General features: G+C 37.2%; 2 pseudogenes; both read left to right on the forward strand.

Annotated features, from left to right (window-relative positions):
- Window positions 1-6,255: 6,255 nt before the first annotated feature.
- LOC120187499 lies at window positions 6,256-8,074 on the forward strand (annotated as a pseudogene).
- Window positions 8,075-8,616: 542 nt separating this feature from the next.
- Window positions 8,617-16,758, forward strand: LOC120187372 (annotated as a pseudogene).
- The last annotated feature ends 1,726 nt before the right edge of the window (window positions 16,759-18,484 follow it).

An 18,484-nucleotide genomic window follows, 5' to 3' on the forward strand; every position in this document is an offset into this window, starting at 1 on the left:
CCGCAGTTCAAAAATTTGAACCGATCGTTGTAAGTATCTTGAAATCGCTCAAAATAATTTTTAGGCTTCAAGAAGTGTCATTTCTGGGGCATATTATTTCTGCGCGAGGTGTTCAGGTGGATCCCAGCAAGATAGAGGCTATTATGAATTGGAAACGACCAAAGAACATATCTGAAATCCGCAGTTTCTTGGGCTTGGCTGGTTATTATCGACGTTTTGTTGAGGGCTTCTCGATCATTGCTTCTCCTTTGACAAAGTTGTTAAGGAAGAATGTGCTGTTTGACTGGGGCGAGGCACAACAGGAGAGCTTTGAGAAATTAAAGGCGGTTTTGACTCAAGCACCGGTGTTGATTCAACCAGAGTCCGGGAAGGATTTTACAGTGTATAGTGATGCTTCACATTCAGGACTTGGTTGTGTTTTAATGCAGGAAAGTAAGGTGGTGGCTTATGCATCCCGTCAGCTACGGCCGCATGAGAGTAACTATCCTACTCATGATTTAGAGTTGGCAGCAGTAATTTTTGCCTTGAAGATTTGGAGACACTATCTTTATGGAGAGAAGTGTTACATTTTCACAGATCATAAGAGCTTAAAGTATCTTATGACCCAGAAGGAACTTAATTTGAGACAGCGTCGCTGGTTAGAGCTTCTAAAGGATTATGATTGCATGATTGATTACCAACCTGGTAAAGCTAACATTGTAGCAGATGCTTTGAGTCGAAAGACAGTATCGGAGTTGAGGTCTTTAATGGCCAAGATGAAGTTATATGACGATGGCACTTTGTTAGCAGAATTGCAAGTTAAGCCGACCTTGGTTGATGATATCAAAGCTAAGCAGCCCCTTGATAGCTCCTTGCTTTCCATCTTTGAGCAAGTAGAGCAGGGGACAAACTCAGATTACGCAATTGATCAGGATGAAGTTTTATGCTTTAAAGGTAGATATTGTGTGCCTGATGATGCTGAGTTGAGGCAGACTATCCTTACTGAGGCTCATAGTAGTCCATATGCTATGCACCCCGGAGGAGATAAGATGTACCGAAATTTGAGAGAGAGTTATTATTGGATTGGTATGAAGAAAGACATATCTGACTTTGTGGCTAGGTGTTTGACTTGTCAGCAAGTTAAGGCAGAATCAACATCAACATCCATCAGGTTTGTTACAGCCTATCAAGATTCCTGAATGGAAATGGGAGCGTATTACTATGGATTTTGTTACTGGCTTGCCTATGACTCCTTCGAAAAAAGATTCAGTTTGGGTGATTGTTGACAGACTTACAAAGTCATCTCACTTCATTCCTGTGCGAGTAAATTACTTTGGATAAGCTGGCAAGATTGTATATTTCAGAGATTGTCAGATTGCATGGTGTTCCATTGTCTATTATTTCTGATCGAGATCCGAGATTTACTTCGAGATTTTGGAAGGCGTTACATACGGCTTTGGGAACAAGATTGGATTATAGTACATCCTTTCATCCACAAACTGATGGTCAATCTAAGAGAGTAATTCAGATTCTGGAGGATATGTTGCGGGGTTGCGTAATCGATTTTCATGGTAGTTGGGAGAACTTTTTGCCGTTGGCTGAATTTGCTTACAATAACAGTTATCAGACCAGCATTCGTATGGCACCCTATGAAGCGCTCTATGGGCGTAAATGTCGCACTCCGATCTGTTGGACTGAGTTGCGTGATAGGAAAACGTTGGGACCTGAGTTAGTGCGAGAGACGGAGGACACAGTCAGATTAATCCGTGACCGTCTGAAAGAGGCATTTGATAGGCAGAAATCTTATGCAGATCAAAGAAGGAAGGATATACAGTTTGAAGTGGGAGATCGGGTCTTTTTGAAAGTTTCACCCTGGAAGAAAGTATTGAGATTCGGGCGTAAGGGTAAATTGAGTCCAAGATTTATTGGACCATTTCGTATCTTGAAGAGGGTAGGACCTGTTGCATATCAGCTTGAGTTGCCTTCTGAGCTAAGTCGTATTCATGAAGTCTTTCATGTATCAATGTTGAGGAGATACCGTCCAGATCCAGGTCACATTATTCAGGTTGAAGAAGTAGAGTTGATAATTCCTGTGCGAGTAAATTATACTTTGGATAAGCTGGCAAGATTGTATATTTCAGAGATTGTCAGATTGCATGGTGTTCCATTGTCTATTATTTCTGATCGAGATCCGAGATTTACTTCGAGATTTTGGAAGGCGTTACATACGGCTTTGGGAACAAGATTGGATTATAGTACATCCTTTCATCCACAAACTGATGGTCAATCTGAGAGAGTAATTCAGATTCTGGAGGATATGTTGCGGGGTTGCGTAATCGATTTTCATGGTAGTTGGGAGAACTTTTTGCCGTTGGCTGAATTTGCTTACAATAACAGTTATCAGACCAGCATTCGTATGGCACCCTATGAAGCGCTCTATGGGCGTAAATGTCGCACTCCGATCTGTTGGACTGAGTTGCGTGATAGGAAAACGTTGGGACCTGAGTTAATGCGAGAGACGGAGGACACAGTCAGATTAATCCGTGACCGTCTGAAAGAGGCATTTGATAGGCAGAAATCTTATGCAGATCAAAGAAGGGAAGGATATACAGTTTGAAGTGGGAGATCGGGTCTTTTTGAAAGTTTCACCCTGGAAGAAAGTATTGAGATTCGGGCGTAAGGGTAAATTGAGTCCAAGATTTATTGGACCATTTCGTATCTTGAAGAGGGTAGGACCTGTTGCATATCAGCTTGAGTTGCCTTCTGAGCTAAGTCGTATTCATGATGTCTTTCATGTATCAATGTTGAGGAGATACCGTCCAGATCCAGGTCACATTATTCAGGTTGAAGAAGTAGAGTTGAGACCTGATTTGTCATATTAAGAGGAGCCCATTCAGATCTTGGAGAGAGATGAACGAGTTCTTCGGAATAGACGAATTCCAATGGTCAAAGTTCAGTGGAGTAATCGAGGCCCTTCAGAAGCTACTTGGGAGACATTGGAGTCAATGGAGGCTCAGTTTCCTCAACTATTCTCATAAGGTAAATTTCGAGGACGAAATTTCTTGTAGAGGGGGAGAATTGTAACAACCCGAATATTTACAAAATAATATTTAATTGAAATTGGAGGTTAATGGTGAAAATTGGTAATTGTTGGTGACTAATCAAAATTTATGAGAGTTTATAGGCCATTTTAGAAGTGAAGGAAATCCAAGGACCAAACCTTGAATTTACCCTAAAACTGTCGGCAGCTTTGATTATAAGCGTACATTTGGTTATGATTTTCAGAACCAAAATGCTCCCAATTTTCCTTTCCCATACGCAGTTTCCAACTCCGATTCCGACGCCGTCCAAATTCCGATCATCGTTTTAAAACCACCGTTGTGTTCATCATCGAGCGAGGAACACCCTTCAAATTAATTGAAGCGAAACGCGACCAAACGTCGGGAATTTCCAGTCAAGTAGCGACGGTTTTGTTAGCTCTATCGCCGAGGAAATCTTAAATTCACCGCTGATCGTTGCTCCGTTTACGACACCTCCCGCACCATCGTGTTCCTTGTGTCATTCCGAGTTCACCGGTGTCAACCTTGTCCACCGTAGACGGCGGCGCGTGAGGAGGTGGTGTAGTCAAAGATTCGGCCGATTTGAAATCGAGCTCTCCGCCGTTCAAAAATTTGAACCGATCGTTGTAAGTATCTTGAAATCGCTCAAAATAATTTTTAGAAATTTTTCCGGGATTTTTAGGGCCCCGGAGGACGCCTCACGCGCCGCCGCAGGGCGAGTGGCTGCTGGAAACCGGTTCTGACCGGTCTGAACCGGCTTGATCGGTTCGAACCGGTTTGACCGGTCTGAACCGGCTTGACCGGTCTGAACCGGTCTGACCAGTCTGACCCGACCCGACCGTTGACCCGACCCGACCCGACCGTTGACCCGACCCGACCCGACCGTTGACCGTTGACCGTTGACCGTCGACTTTCTTTGACCAAAACTTAAAATGGCTTTGACCGAGCATTAAACGACCGTTAATCTTTTCCGAGTATACCTATCCTGATAGTTTTCGACGTGCCGAATCCGTTTCCGTGGTCCGTTTTGTCAAATTCGAATCCGAAGGTCTCCAAATCTACGGTCAAAGTGGTTGACTTTGACTTTGACCAAGATTTTGAATTTTTGAAAAGTCATACTTTATGTTTTTCGACGCCCTGATTCCGATTCCGCAATCCGTTTGGCCAAATTCAAACTCAAAATACCTCAAATTGATAGTCAAACCCGAAAAATGCTTATATACTTAAGAAGTTTAGCTTTGAACAATTAAATAAGATTTGGGACTGATAAATATTATTGTTTGAAGGTACAAGAGACTCTCCGGATCGTTCGACAGCTCGACCCAGCTCTTCTAGATCAGTTAAACCACGTGTACCAGTATTCACCCGTTCGAAAACTGTAGCAGAGCGTGGTGAAACCAACAATCAGTAGATTTGTTATTTGAATCTATTGTCGAGGTGTGTTCCCTACTTATTACTGAACTGTTTTATTGGTTTTAATATGTGGTACACCGAATTCATTGGTTATTGTTTTATTGATGCACCAATTTAATGTGACAATTTATGGATTATGGCTGCTATCTAATTTTTGTTTTGAACTGGTATATGACCATGTTTTTTAATTTATGGAATTTGTGTCACGGTGCAATTGAATTTTGGAATTGAATTACGATGGAATAGCTCTGATCAAGCTAACTGGGCCTAATGTGACTCTTGAGGGCCCCAAGATGTTTCATTAGGTCGACTTTCCTTTGCTGTGTGCTTAGGGTAAGCTATATGGACTTATTGACTTGGGCTTAAGGATACAAGCTTCAGAGCCTATCCTTAAGTCGGCTTTCTTTTTTGCTATGTGCATAAGTAAGCTATATGGAAAAATTTTGGGAACTACTGATGGTGTACCGGAAAAGGGTTTAAACTATGTTTTCAAAAGTTAAACTCTTTTACGAATTTGTGAGATTACTGGACTATGATTTGTACCTATTGTGATTTTATGGAAATGTTTGGGACACACTGAGCCTAGCTCACCTTTTGAAAATGTTTTCCCCTTTCAGATACTGTTGGTTAGATACTTTGGTTTGAGCACTTGGAGGATCAACATATCTCTTGAAGTAAATCAGATTGTAATGTTTTTATCTGGCAAGTTGACTTTATTTTGGTGACATGGACCTTATTTTAAAATATCGGATTTTATAATGATAACTCTTTTGCTAATACTGCTCGGTTTATTGTGATATTGAATTTGAAGACATGTTTTAAATTAAATTATTATTTATTGGTACTATATTTACGAGTTGGATTTTGATAGTATAATTTGTTTATAATTTCAGGTTATTTATAATATGATTTTATATTGATGAAATAACAGTTTCGAAAAATGTATTTAATAATCATAATGTGATCCACTAAACTTAGTCGAAACGCATAGGCCGGGTCTAGGGGGTTACACCACCTAAACTCGACAAGCTAAACATTTGCAAGAACATTGCTATATATCATATTCTTTGACAGCGTTGTTAAATAAGACCAAGCAAATCATAAGAAGATATTTGTCTTGATTTCAGTATTTTCTCGTAAAGATTTTCACAGAGCTTTTCCCTTTGATTTCCCAAACGAAAAGCCTCCAGCAAGCAAGAGACTTAATCCCTCCGAATTAAATTGAACATCGAGTCCAGCTAAACTGATTGAATGAACTTAGTAATGAAAGAGAATCAAAGAATATTGTTTTCTTTAAAGGTCTCAAATTTGAGTAGCTGCGTTTGTAAGTTTATAAACGAATTGAATGAATACGAACAAGGGTATGTTCATGTTAATTTGTTTAACTTTAATCGAACAAACAGACAGAAATGAACAACTAAATGAACATAATTTTTTGTTTGTGTTCGTTTGTTGAGGGATATAGGTTGTTTGTGTTTGTTCGCTAAAATGATAAACAAACACAAACAGATATAAATCACAACAGTAGTAACCACATAAAATTCATTTATATAAGTTGTAAATTTAGAGTTAATTAACTCGAATATAAATGAATCGATGTCTGAACGTTCACAAACATAAATGAATGAATGAATAATTTATTTGTGTTTATTCATTTAATTAAACAAATATAAAATCTTATTTATAGGATATAAGTGTACTTACACATGTCCCAAACCAACAAGGTATGAATATCAGAACATAACGGTAGTAGAATTATAGGACAAAATCGTTAACACATATGAACATGATGCAAATTAATTAAACGAAATCAATCCAAAGTTATATATCAGAGAGGATGGTGAGGAGGTTGTATCTGAGCCACAAGCTCGACAGCAAATGGACATCAACGGTAGCCAGCGTATGGATCCAGTGCACCAGCGGTTCACTCTACACCTTCGCTATCTATTCCCCAATTCTCAAATCCACCCAACGCTATGATCAGTCAACTCTCGACACCGTCTCCGTCTTCAAAGACGTGGGCGTCAACTGCGGCGTCCTCTCCGGTCTCCTCTACACTTCCGCAACGCTTTTCTATGTGGACCCCATCTCACCGCCGCAACACTTTTCTATGTGGACCCCGGTTGGTCCATTTGGTGGGTATCATCCAATGCTCTCTGGGTTACTTTCTCATCTGGGGTTCCGTCGTCGGCTCGATCCCCCGGTCTCCGGTTGCGGCGATGTGCTTGTTCATGCTTGTGGCTGCGCAGTGCGCACGCTATGAGTTTCTTCAACACTGCTAATGTGGTCACCGCCGTACGGACTTCCCTGAGTATAGTGGAACGGCTGTTGGTATTATGAAGGTATGCCCACGAGAACTTGGAATTTTTCAATTTTTGAAGTTTCCATTTCCGGAGTTCTTAATTCCACGCATCTTTTGATTAGGGTTTTCTGGGTTTGAGAGGAGCAATTTTAATTCAAGTTTATGCGACCATATTCAACAACAGACCCACTTCATATATTCTATTATTGGCGTTGTTTTCCGCCATTAATCCTGCTTATGTGGTTTGTGAGAATTTATGACACAAATGAACCAGGGGAGAATAAGCTACTCGATGATGTTTTGTGTGTTGCTCTGCTCGTTGCTGCTTATCTTATGTCTGTAATAATACTGGAACACCTCTTTGATCTCCGATTTCTTGTTCGAATCTTTACTTTTGTGGTGCTTCTGCTGTTACATTCATCGCCATTGTTCATTGTGCTGAGAGCAGGGGAAAGGGTATCTTATTCGACGAATCGGAGTTTGATTTATGACAAATGGACGTTCATGATGCAAGGATTTCCAGGAGGAAGACAAAGACAACCTTAATCTTTCACAAGCCATGTGCAGTGTGGAGTTCTGGATTTTGTTCTTTTCCATGGCGTGTGGCATGGGTTCGCGGCTCGCCACCGTGAATAACCTCGGCCAAATCGGAGAATCTCTTGGTTACTCGAGCTTCGAGGCCAACACTTTAGTTCTTTGTGGAGCATATGGAATTTCCTAGGCCGGTTCGGGGCCGGCTATGTTTCAGGTCATTTCCTGCGTGTTAAACGATTGGCAAGGCCATTGTTCATGGTCCTCACTCTAGCAATCATGAGTGTAGGTCATGCAGTTATCGCATCCGGTTTTCCTGGTTCCCTCTATGCCGGTTCGATACTAGTAGTCTGTTACGGTAGCTAGTCCCGTCGGATCGATATTTTCTCGGTGAGTCGTCGGGTATATCTATGATTCGGAGGCATCAGGGTCAGGTTGCAAAGGAAGTCATTGCTTCATGTTATCGTTCCTTATCATGGCATCAGCCACCTTATTGGGATCTCTTGCTTTCTTTAGCCTTGTTTTACCTTACGAAAAGGTTTTATAGTCGGGTTATACTCGCAAGGCTGCTGCATTCCTTGTGATCTGGTTGTGAATTGTGGCGTGTTTTTGCATCAGTTTAATGTCCCATGTAACTTAGGTAAGAAGCTCAATTGTCCAAATCGAGTGGTTGGAGCTATTGAAATTAGGAATGCATGGAATTCAGATCCGTCAATCCGATTCTCGAATACATTTGGGTTTTTTTTGGACGATAAGGCCATGTCCCTCCAACGTGAAAAAATTGATTAGATTTGACCCGAGATAATAATATAATTATCTCTTGGATATTTAAGGATAATTATAATAATATTTATCTTTGTGTTTTTGTAATTAGATTTTTATTTTACTAAATTAAAATAAGAATTATATTATATATTAAATCTAGTACAGATTTTTGTCATAAAAATTAAATAGAATTTTAAGTTAGATGAAGTCTTTTTATTTAAAATTGTAAAAGAAAATTTTATCTTAATAAATGCTAAGCATAGGGTTCGTAAAAGACCATCCCTATATTTTTCACAATCCACCACATTAAACACTTCAGTTAAAGAGTTGATTTGCAATAAATGAATAAATACATTTCCATTTACCTGGGGTGTGTGTGAGAATTAGGTTTATAATATCCATCAAAATTTGAACAAGTTCAAACTTGTTCTATAAAGCATGTAATAATTAAGAGCAACAAAACTTTGTATCAAATTCCCAGGCTTTGTGATTCCACTTTTCCTTTCTGGGCTTGCCATTTTCCGTCCAACCAAACAGAAACTCTACCAATTTATTATATAAATATAGGATGAAGTGAATGAAGGCAGGATGGTTTGGACGTTCGGTTCTCCTTTCCCCTGTGCTCCTCTGAAGTCTTAACCCAAACAAACCTCCATCAATATAAATCACCCTAATTCCTTTTCTCTCTCTTCTTTTTTTTGGTTATTGTTTATTTTTTTATGATAATTAAAATAATAGTAATAATTTTCTCTTTCTCGTTTTCTCATAATGGAAATCTCCTACGCTTAATCCCACCGTAACTACCATAAAACCCTCGTTCCGATCTGTCTCTTTTCCAGCGATGTCCCTCGATTCTTCCCCTTCCCTTCCGACCCGACCCGCCTCAAAACGACACCCTGCCTGCTCAAAACGACACACCTTTAACCCAATCCCCGGAAACCACCACCACTGATGGAAACGCTGCGCCGACGCCGATCCCGCCCTTAACGAGGAGCAATCGTCCCTCCCGGGCCTGTACAATCCGAGCCTCCCAGAGGCTCTACGCGCAGCAACAGCTGGCCGCGAACGAGCGCCGGCAGAAGCAGGCGAAGAAGGAGCAGGAACACCCAGCCAGCAGGAGAAGCAAACAAAGGACGAGAATGATGGTTCTTCGTCGCCGCAGCACCCAATGTCTTGCTAATAGCAAGATCATTACTCCGTTAGTGGCGCCGCCTGAGCCGTCTCAGTTGCCTAGGTGGACCATTCGATCAATGTGGGAGTTAGCTTCAGTACTTCATTTCTTGCATGTGAGTTTTCAAATTCATTGTATTGTTTTTGTTTCTATTTGTTCATTACGGGACTTTTCCTTTGTTGGCAACTTACGTGTTGAGTGTAACAGGTTTTTAGGCCGCTTTTGAATATAGCTGTGGGTTCACGGTGGAGGAGTTTGAGACAGCGCTGATTACTCCTAATGATACTTTAGCTGATATTCATATGCCTTTGATGAAGGTTTGTTCTTTTCCTCTTCATCTATTGATATGTATGATTTTATTGTTGGATGCTTTCAACATACCCTTTCTCGTTCCTCTTTTTCATGGTTATTGACATTGCTTTATATCTTATTGACGCAATTTGTTCTTTGTAGATTTGGACTTTTCTCTTCTTCTATACATTTAAGTGTATAGATTTCTGCTAAGGTTTTTCGAACATGGTAGAGTGATAATTGGATGGTTATAGAATCTACTTCTTTATGAAGCTTTTGGTAGCGGATATTTTATGGGGTGCAGTTGTGTAAACTGTTTATCTTATAATCAAGGATTTATTTTACCCTTGTATTCAAGTGCTAGGATTGGCTCTTTGAGAGCAGTAGCTGTTGATGAGTCCCAGGTAACCATTGTATAACACACATGAATTGGCTTTCTTCTTCTTTTGGGTGATTTTCCATTTCTTAGGCCTTTGACTTCTTATATTTGATCAATGAAGTTACAAAGAACATGGACTAGTTATATGGATAAGTTGTTTACTACTTCTCTTTGGAATATTTATAATCCTGGATATATGTTCTCACATGACAAAATTTGGATTTCCCCCCCAAAAAAGGTTGAACTCTGTGTTATCAGTTGAAACCCCTGACCTGAGATATTGTATCTTTAATGAAGCATGAAAATAAAGACACGGAATTGTTATTTTCCTGAATTATGATTGAGAAACTAGCTAATTCATTAAGGTTTGTACTCTCTTGGTTGATTTTCTGTAATACTTTCAATGATCTGGAAAAGTCGAGCAAAAGGAGAGTCTTGATATTTTTTTAATCATATGCTTTTTTGCTTCTTGTTTTCATAGTTAGATCTTAATAAATTCACATTTAGACTTTGTGGTACTTTTAAACTGTGACATGGCACCGAGCATGTGTATTTTGTTATGGAGCCTTCAGGCATTTTTTTTATAGGAATAGGAGGTCTCATTAAAAACCTCCCTCTTAGTGGACCTTATCCGTAAGGTAAGGCCCAACTAGTGGAAGGAGGAAAAGAGTACCTCAATTTATTAATGAAAGCCAAGTTACATAAGACTTAAAAACACTTTTACATACAACATAAGACCTCACACACTCCTCTAGCTTCTAGGCTCAGAAACAGATACCAACTGAAACAGCCAAAAAAATCACCCGATCCCCTCTTTTGCTAGCTTGTCAGCCTCACAATTACAAGACCTTGGAATCCACCTGACAATAAAATTTCTAAAAGAAACAATAGATACAATTTCCTTAACAAAATTTGAAAGGGAAAGAGGAACCAAAGCTTGATCTTTGATCCAATCCACGACCAGCTTACAATCACATTCAATAATGAGTCTGCCCTTGAACAACCATTCTGAAGAAACAAAGATATCAATGCCTCTTTTAACAGCTTTCAATTCTGCTAAATAGGGATGAGAAGGACCAACATGAGTAGTAATGGTTAAAATTTGCTTATAGCCCTTTAGTGCCACTTCTAGTCCAAAAACAACTGTTGTTCTGAATCTGTTTATCCCTGAGTGTGTTATTTGCTTAGAGTAGTGTATCTTGGTTTACAAAGAACCTAGGGCATGGAGAAAGGTTTGTTATGTAACTTATTTGGATTAATTTTTTTGACATGAGATAGCTGGATTAAGTATGGTGAAACATCAAGAAAGAAAACTTTTGTCACGTTATCAATGGTTCTATTTAGCATTGTACCCTTTTTGTGGGATTTATGGCTAGATAACATTTTGGAAGTTATGAACGAGAGGTCATGCTTGTATCGAAGCAAACATGGTGACTTGTGTCATTGCTTTGAATGATGATTCCAGGAGTCCATAATTGTGTGGGAAGGAGCTTCAATGAGTTTTATATTCTTCAAAGGTTAGCCATAGCTAACCACTGATTAAATGAACAGTTCTCTAGAAAGGATTGCAGGTGGCCTCATGTATGAAATTAAAAACTTTAAGTGATTCTAAGCTGTTGGGCTGAACTAAAATTTCCACTCAACATGATTCTACATTCTAAGCTGTGTTCGCTTTGAGTTGGATGAAAATTGTTTATAAGTTGTGGTAATGATTGGAACCTCATCATGTATAGTTCTATTTTTTTATCATATCTATAGTTCCTGGATGCCAGCTGCCTTGTTTTGGTTGCCTGTAGCCCTTATGTCTTCCATCTGTGTATAAGGCAGTTTTTGGGGCAAAGTGTGGATCAGGAATTTGTTTCTAGTTTTTGCAGTTGAGTCATAAAAGTTTATACATGGCCCAAGAGTGACTAGGGATCCTAAAGCATTATAGCTCTTTACACATGCCTGTGATTAGTGAAAGGAGATATAGACTGGTACTTTTATTGAACTGCCCATGTACCTGCTTGCGAAGAAGCTTTTATGATCATAGATAGAATATGTACTTAATGTTGGTAAGACTATTTCTATTAAATTTATTAACTTAAATGGCTTCCCCGAAAACAAGTATACTAAAAGCATTTTTGTCTGGAACTGCAATGTCCTATCAATATACTTAATCCGTTGCAGGCAATCCCTCCAGTTACTCGGATGCCCCTTACACGTGATACCTGGATTACTGTACTTTGCAGAAAATTAAGAGACTGGTGGCATTGGGTAATTTTCCCTCTCTAGTTCTTTTATTTATGCTTGATAATATGCAGCAAACATGCTTACAGCTGTATTTATGCATTTTCTTTGTATGTTTGCAGGTTGCAGATGGGGATCTTCCCATTGTTGCTTCAAATGGGTGAGTTTCCATACATATTACATATTAATAGAATATTCTTAACATATAATGCTTGGTGTTTCTAATGAATACTAATTTGTTAGGGCGGAGATTGAAGTATACAAGTCACTTGATCCTGGAGTTCGTGTTGTGATCTTGAAAGCACTATGTGACATTCGTGTTGAGGTATGTCATCAATAAATTATCTTTTTACTCTCAATTATGAATGCCTGATGTTTCTCTTATCATGATCATGACCTTGATTTTCATTAATTTTATATGATCAATTCCATTCATGTAAATATTAGGGGCACTAAAATTAAAGTTTGCAAATATTACAATAAATCCTGAGTGGCTGAATTCCTGTAGCTTAGGTTTTGGATTGTTGGACATCACCTGTGGTACGGTTCGATTTTTGTCAAATATTGATGCAGTAACATGGATGTCCATACAGCTTTTGCTGTATGTGTTTGGAGTTGTTATCATGAAATTTGAAGGCTTCCTTCTCTTTTAGTTCCTCGTTGCATTGAAGGAATTTTGATATTACCTAAGTAAACAACTACCTGGCGATTACTTTATATCTAAATGTCTGATCCGATCTTCTATGCTATTGTAATATGCATCTAAATGTCTGCTTTGATATTCTATGTTATTAATATGTTCCTTGTAGTTAAGTTGTGCAGCCCTTGCTGAATGGTTCATTCTTGAAGAATTTTCCTTCTTTTCAATCATAGGTCATTATTTCAAACTAATGTAATGTTTTTTAAGTTATTGAGATATGATGTACTGTTACCCTTTGTGTGTGTTTTATTCTGTAAATCTATGTTTCTATAAGCAAGGTGTTTTATTCCAAGTTAACTTTTGCAGCAAGAAGACATCCGGAACTACATTGACAATTCACTTAAACATGGAGTTCAACTTTCAGCCTTTCGTAAAGAACGTATTGGGGGTGATTCTCAGGGAATTAATTACTGGTAATGTCTCGGGCTTATCAAAAAGCTTCTATGTGTTACCCCTTTGTAGCTTGCTTTGAGTGTAGCACCTGGTAGATTATTTATTGTAATTTTTGTTGCTGGTATTTCTCCATTGGTATTGTTGTGTAAGCTATTTGTTTGTTATTTGCACAGGTATGAAGATGATGCTGTTGTTGGTCATCGCTTATACAGGGAAATAAGGAAGCTGAGTTGAAGAAAGCAAGATGAAAGGTTCCCATGTCCCTAATAGTGCAACATATCTGTGGGAAACAGTTGCAACAAATTTGGAGGAATTTCAAGATGTTCTGTAAGTTGTGTTTTTGTATGCGTATAGACTTCTTTTTATGAATTTTTGGGTTTCATATGTTGTTCATATAACGCACCAAACGGGTTCATGCACCTTATATATCCTCAGGCAAATTTGGCTGAAGTATTGATTAGACCATACTGTTGTGATTTATTTTTCTTATTTTATTTTTTCACATGGCTCTGAAAACTGAGTCTGAGGCTGATACGTGTCTTTTAGCTAATAAAACCTTCGGAGCATGCAGGTGCCCTCTAGGAAAAATCCTAAAGTTCATTTAAGTGCTGCCTTTTTTAGTACCTTATGTTCCTTGAGCTAGGTCTTTGGGGTTCAGATTTGAGGGCATCATTGCAATGCCAATTTGTGGAAGAAATGAATAAGGAAACTTCTGCTGACAACAAGGAAAGATTTTGAAAACAAATGGCCATGTTACTGAAGTTTTAACCTAGTAGCATTGAAGTGGTTGGACCGTTGGAGTTTTGCCGGAGCTAAGAAATAGCCACTAGAGATGGATAATGGTTTAAATGATGGCATTAAAGACATGGAGCAGGCACTGAGTGTTCATTTGGTATCCTGGGTTTCATAAGATTATCCTGTGAATCTGCTTACATCTAAAGTTAGATATAAGGTGGGAAGCGGCCACTGTTCATTTTAACTGATGATGTTTTCATGCATGTTTTTTGCGGCTCCTTGTTATCCAATCATCTATTGTTTCTTTATTGTTAGGGTATATGTTCTATAATCATAGATGCCATTATCAGCTTTGATCCTTGCACATCATTGGCACTTAAGTTCCCAGCGTTTTACCCTTGCATTTCTTTGTGGAGTGGACACTAGGATCATAATTCATAACCAAGATGATCCTGATCAAGACAGTAAACTTCATCTTCTGAATCGCATGCATTGCTCGTTTCTTTCTCAAGACCTTCAAGTCATAATGTTAAATTGTTATTGAAAAGTGGCATTTTGGAAGTATCATATATATCATGATGTGGCCATAGAAGTGAATTTCTTGTCATATGGAAATTTGGATGAGGAAGCTATTCCCCCTTCTTACTGTTGAATAACAGACTGAGTTGCGTATATGATCTGTTTTTATTGGCTTGAAAATGCCAAGTTGCTATAGCTTTCATTTCCTAATATTGATATTATCTTTTCATCTGCTGTTGCAGGAGAAACTTTTTGCCAGTAAAAATAGATCGGAAACATCGTTAGGGAAGAAGTTAAAGAATGCCATGCTTCCTGAGATGAAAAGGAACACAAGGTACTAAAAAAAGTTGCTTCTTGCCATTGAGCAGCATCACAGAAACAGTTACCCTTCTCTCAAGGTAACATGCAAATTGTTTCTTAATCCGATTCTTTCTTTTGCTCAGAGGAAGGAGAGGTTACTGAAAAAACAACATAGAGAAGCTCTTCTTCTTAATAACATTTTGGTTGTTGATGGGCTTGGTCCAGGGCGCTCCCTTCGTGACAGAAAACCTGTCACATTTGGTAAAGAACTTTAAAGTCCAACATTCCTTGTTTTTTTACCAGATTTTGCATTTAATTACCAGACTTTTTTTCCGGATTTTTTTTGGTCCTTGCCATAAGTACTGACAGTGTTAATCTGACTTATATGGGCTTGTTAAAGTTCAGATTCTGGGTAAATGCTTTTGTCTGAGCTGATATAGTTTCTCTTATTATTTTGCTTTCAGATTCTGGGTGAATGATTTATCTGAGCTGATATAATTTCTTATAATTTTGCAGATGATTACGATCGGTCAATAAATGAGGCTATTAATATTACTAAGTATGTAATTTAAACTAGATATCTTCCTGAACACACTGATATACTTCCTTTTGATCATAGGTACTTGTTTTTCTGCCTTTAATATGTTCACTGTTGACTGTGTGTCAGGCACAAGCACATCACCGGATCCTCTCAGTGAAAGAGATTTTGCCAAACCTGAACCTTCTGCAAATGGTAAATTGAGTGGTCCTTCACATGGCTTTGAACAGGACAATTACAATATACCATCCCCTAAATCATCTGAATATGATGTGATGATAATCTGTGGAATTGGATCGTAGGTATGATAAACTTCATTGCTGAATTGTTCTTATTTTTTCTGTAATCTTTACCTTATATGTTATATGATCCCTTGTAGCAATCGACGGAGGCAGAGACCTCAACGGTATTCGGTGAAAGAGTTTGTTGAAGCTGTTTCAGACAATGAGGCAGACTTTGACAGTGATGATGATATAGTTGGAGAAGCAGTATATGACGAGGAATACCTAAGAAAAAGAAAACAGAGAAGGCAATCCAGCAGCTCAGAAGGAGATGAGGAGTATCACTGGGATGAGGAAAAATGCTGAAGACGAGGAGGAGGAAGAAGAGGATTCATTTAGTATCAGTGAGGACAGTGATGAGGCCCGAAAGTCAAGAAGTTGGCAGGACGTACTCGGAGGGAAACTAAGCTAAGGTCAGTTGATGAGCTTCAGTCAGGTCTAAGGCGTAGTAAAAGATCCACCAGAAATCGTATTAATTATAGACAGTATGAGCTGTCGGATTGAAACGGAGGCCAATCCTATAAATGAACACACTGATGCAAGTGAGAATGAGTATTCAGAAGAAAGTAAAGAGTCCAATGGTAGTGATGATGACCAGGAAATGAAAGTCGATCCACCTATGGAAGAAGGTATGGAAGAAGGCAACTCAGAGACAATGGAGAAAGAGCAAAGCCGGCCACCTGAGCAATCAAGTGGCAGCAGGCAAGACGAAGCAGATGGCGAACGAATACCACGCTTCCTTGACCTTAACGAGCTAGCTCCGGGTTCTGGTGTTGACGACGGTCTGAATACAATAATGAAAGATGATGATAGCAACGATTTCTAGAGCTTGTCTGGTGGAGATATAATGTAATTTCTCCTGGGGAGAGCAAAGTGTTTGTTAGTAAAATTTATAATTTTGTGATAAGCCTATCAGGAAGTTCGTCGGGATTAGTCCTCTTAGGCTATTCACTCTACCAGCAAGCAATCCGATCAGGGTTTGCAGCCCCATGATGAGAGAGATTTGTAGAATAGGTAGTCATTTTTTAGCATATCTACATTGAAACAGACCTACGGCAGTGCGGTGGATGGGAATTCAGGAGGTTTTAGCTTGTCCACTTGAATGTACAATAACCCTTTTTTTACATTTGTAACCGATAAGAAAATTGGGTTTAGATGGCCTGCCCTATTCTTAGTATTAATTTAGTATTGTTTTTGAAAAAGTAAGGTTGGTTTGGTTTTAGAAAATATTGGTTATTTTCATTTTTATTTTCTTAGAGAATAGAAATGTTGAAGAAAATATTTGATTATAAAATTAGAAAATGATTTCTGAAATAAAAATAAAAATAGTGAAAATATGAAAACATAGAAAACATATTTTCAATACTTCCATTAAAATTATGTTGGAAATGTGAAAATTAATAAACAAATGATCTAGATTATTAATTTAACTTTAATTTGCACGGATTCAGATCATTTTAACAATATTTTTTACTTAATGATTTGAAACTTTCAAATTTTTGTAAAAAATAATATGGTCTATAAACTTTTTTACACTCAATTGAGTCCTGAAACGTTTTTTAATCATTTATTTTTATGTTTAATGTATTAAATATTTTAATAATTTTTTATATTTTATATTTTAAATTTAAATAATTTATATTTTTTTTAAAATTAATTAACTCTTTAAATTTCTAAAAGAATCAATTAGACCCTCGAGCCTAGCAAAAAAAAATAATAATTAAGTCCATCTATTACATCATCATCCATGATGTACTACCACAATATCATGAACTATCACAACAAACCTGCATATTGTCATGTAAGCATCATGACTATCATCATTTATTTCCGTTAGTCAAAGGGTTCAATTGATTTTTTTTCTCAATTTAAGGGTCACGTTGAGTGTTAACAAAAGTTTAAGGGCTACACTAGTTTTCCCCCAAAAGTTTAAGTGCCTCAAATATCACTAAACATGTTTTTTTTTATTTGAACACCACCTTTTTTACTCTCGTTTTATAATAATATTTTTTATTTAATTTAATTGATGTTAAATATGCATTAACATTATATTCTTATTATAAATTAAATTTTTTTTTGTGTTATAAGATTTCCTATAAACTTTATTGTTTTATATTTGCATAACTCACATATTAATTTTATGTAATGATTTTTTAATAATTATATTTTAATATAATTATTTAATAACTATTTGTTCATCTCTAATTTTAAAAAATAGATACCAAATATTTGAACTATTATTTTTCTGAAATCAAGTTTTCATTTATATTAACCAAACATGTTTTTCTAATTTTTAAATATCTAAAAGTGAAAATTATTTCTGGAAATAAAAATAGAAAACAAAAACAAAAAATATTTTCTAAAACTAAACAAACCTTAATATTTTTTTGGGTTGTTTAGTTTAAGATTTAAGTGCTTACTATTATTATAAAAAATATTTTTAAATAAAATAAATGTCTATTATTTTGAAATGTAAAGAATTGGTAATATAGTACGAATAAAGAATCGTTTTGTTTAAAATGCTTTTGACAAAAAGTTCAAAATTATAAATTTTAGTTTTTGAAAACACGTTCCAACTTAAATTAAAGATTTAATTTTGGTGTAAAAAGTTTGCGTATTTGGCATTAATTATTTTTTAAAAAAACACATATTTGGCATTAGTTATTCGTGTTTACACAATTTTGATATGATTAGTTTACATATTAGTTATCTTTTTTTATTAGGTATAATGTCAAAATTAATTTCCAACATTTATGACGATTGTTTTGATCTTTATTCTTTTTGGGAATATTTGGATCTTAATTTTTATTTTATGATAAAATCCCTATTTTCTGGAGCATTTTGATTCTTAATATTTTATTTTAAAATAAAAAAGTCTTATTTTGGAGCATTATCATTT

The sequence above is a fragment of the Hibiscus syriacus genome, unplaced genomic scaffold (assembly GCF_006381635.1).
Source record: "Hibiscus syriacus cultivar Baekdansim isolate YM2019G1 unplaced genomic scaffold, ASM638163v2 tig00113725_pilon, whole genome shotgun sequence".
NCBI classification, from domain to species: Eukaryota; Viridiplantae; Streptophyta; class Magnoliopsida; order Malvales; family Malvaceae; genus Hibiscus; species Hibiscus syriacus.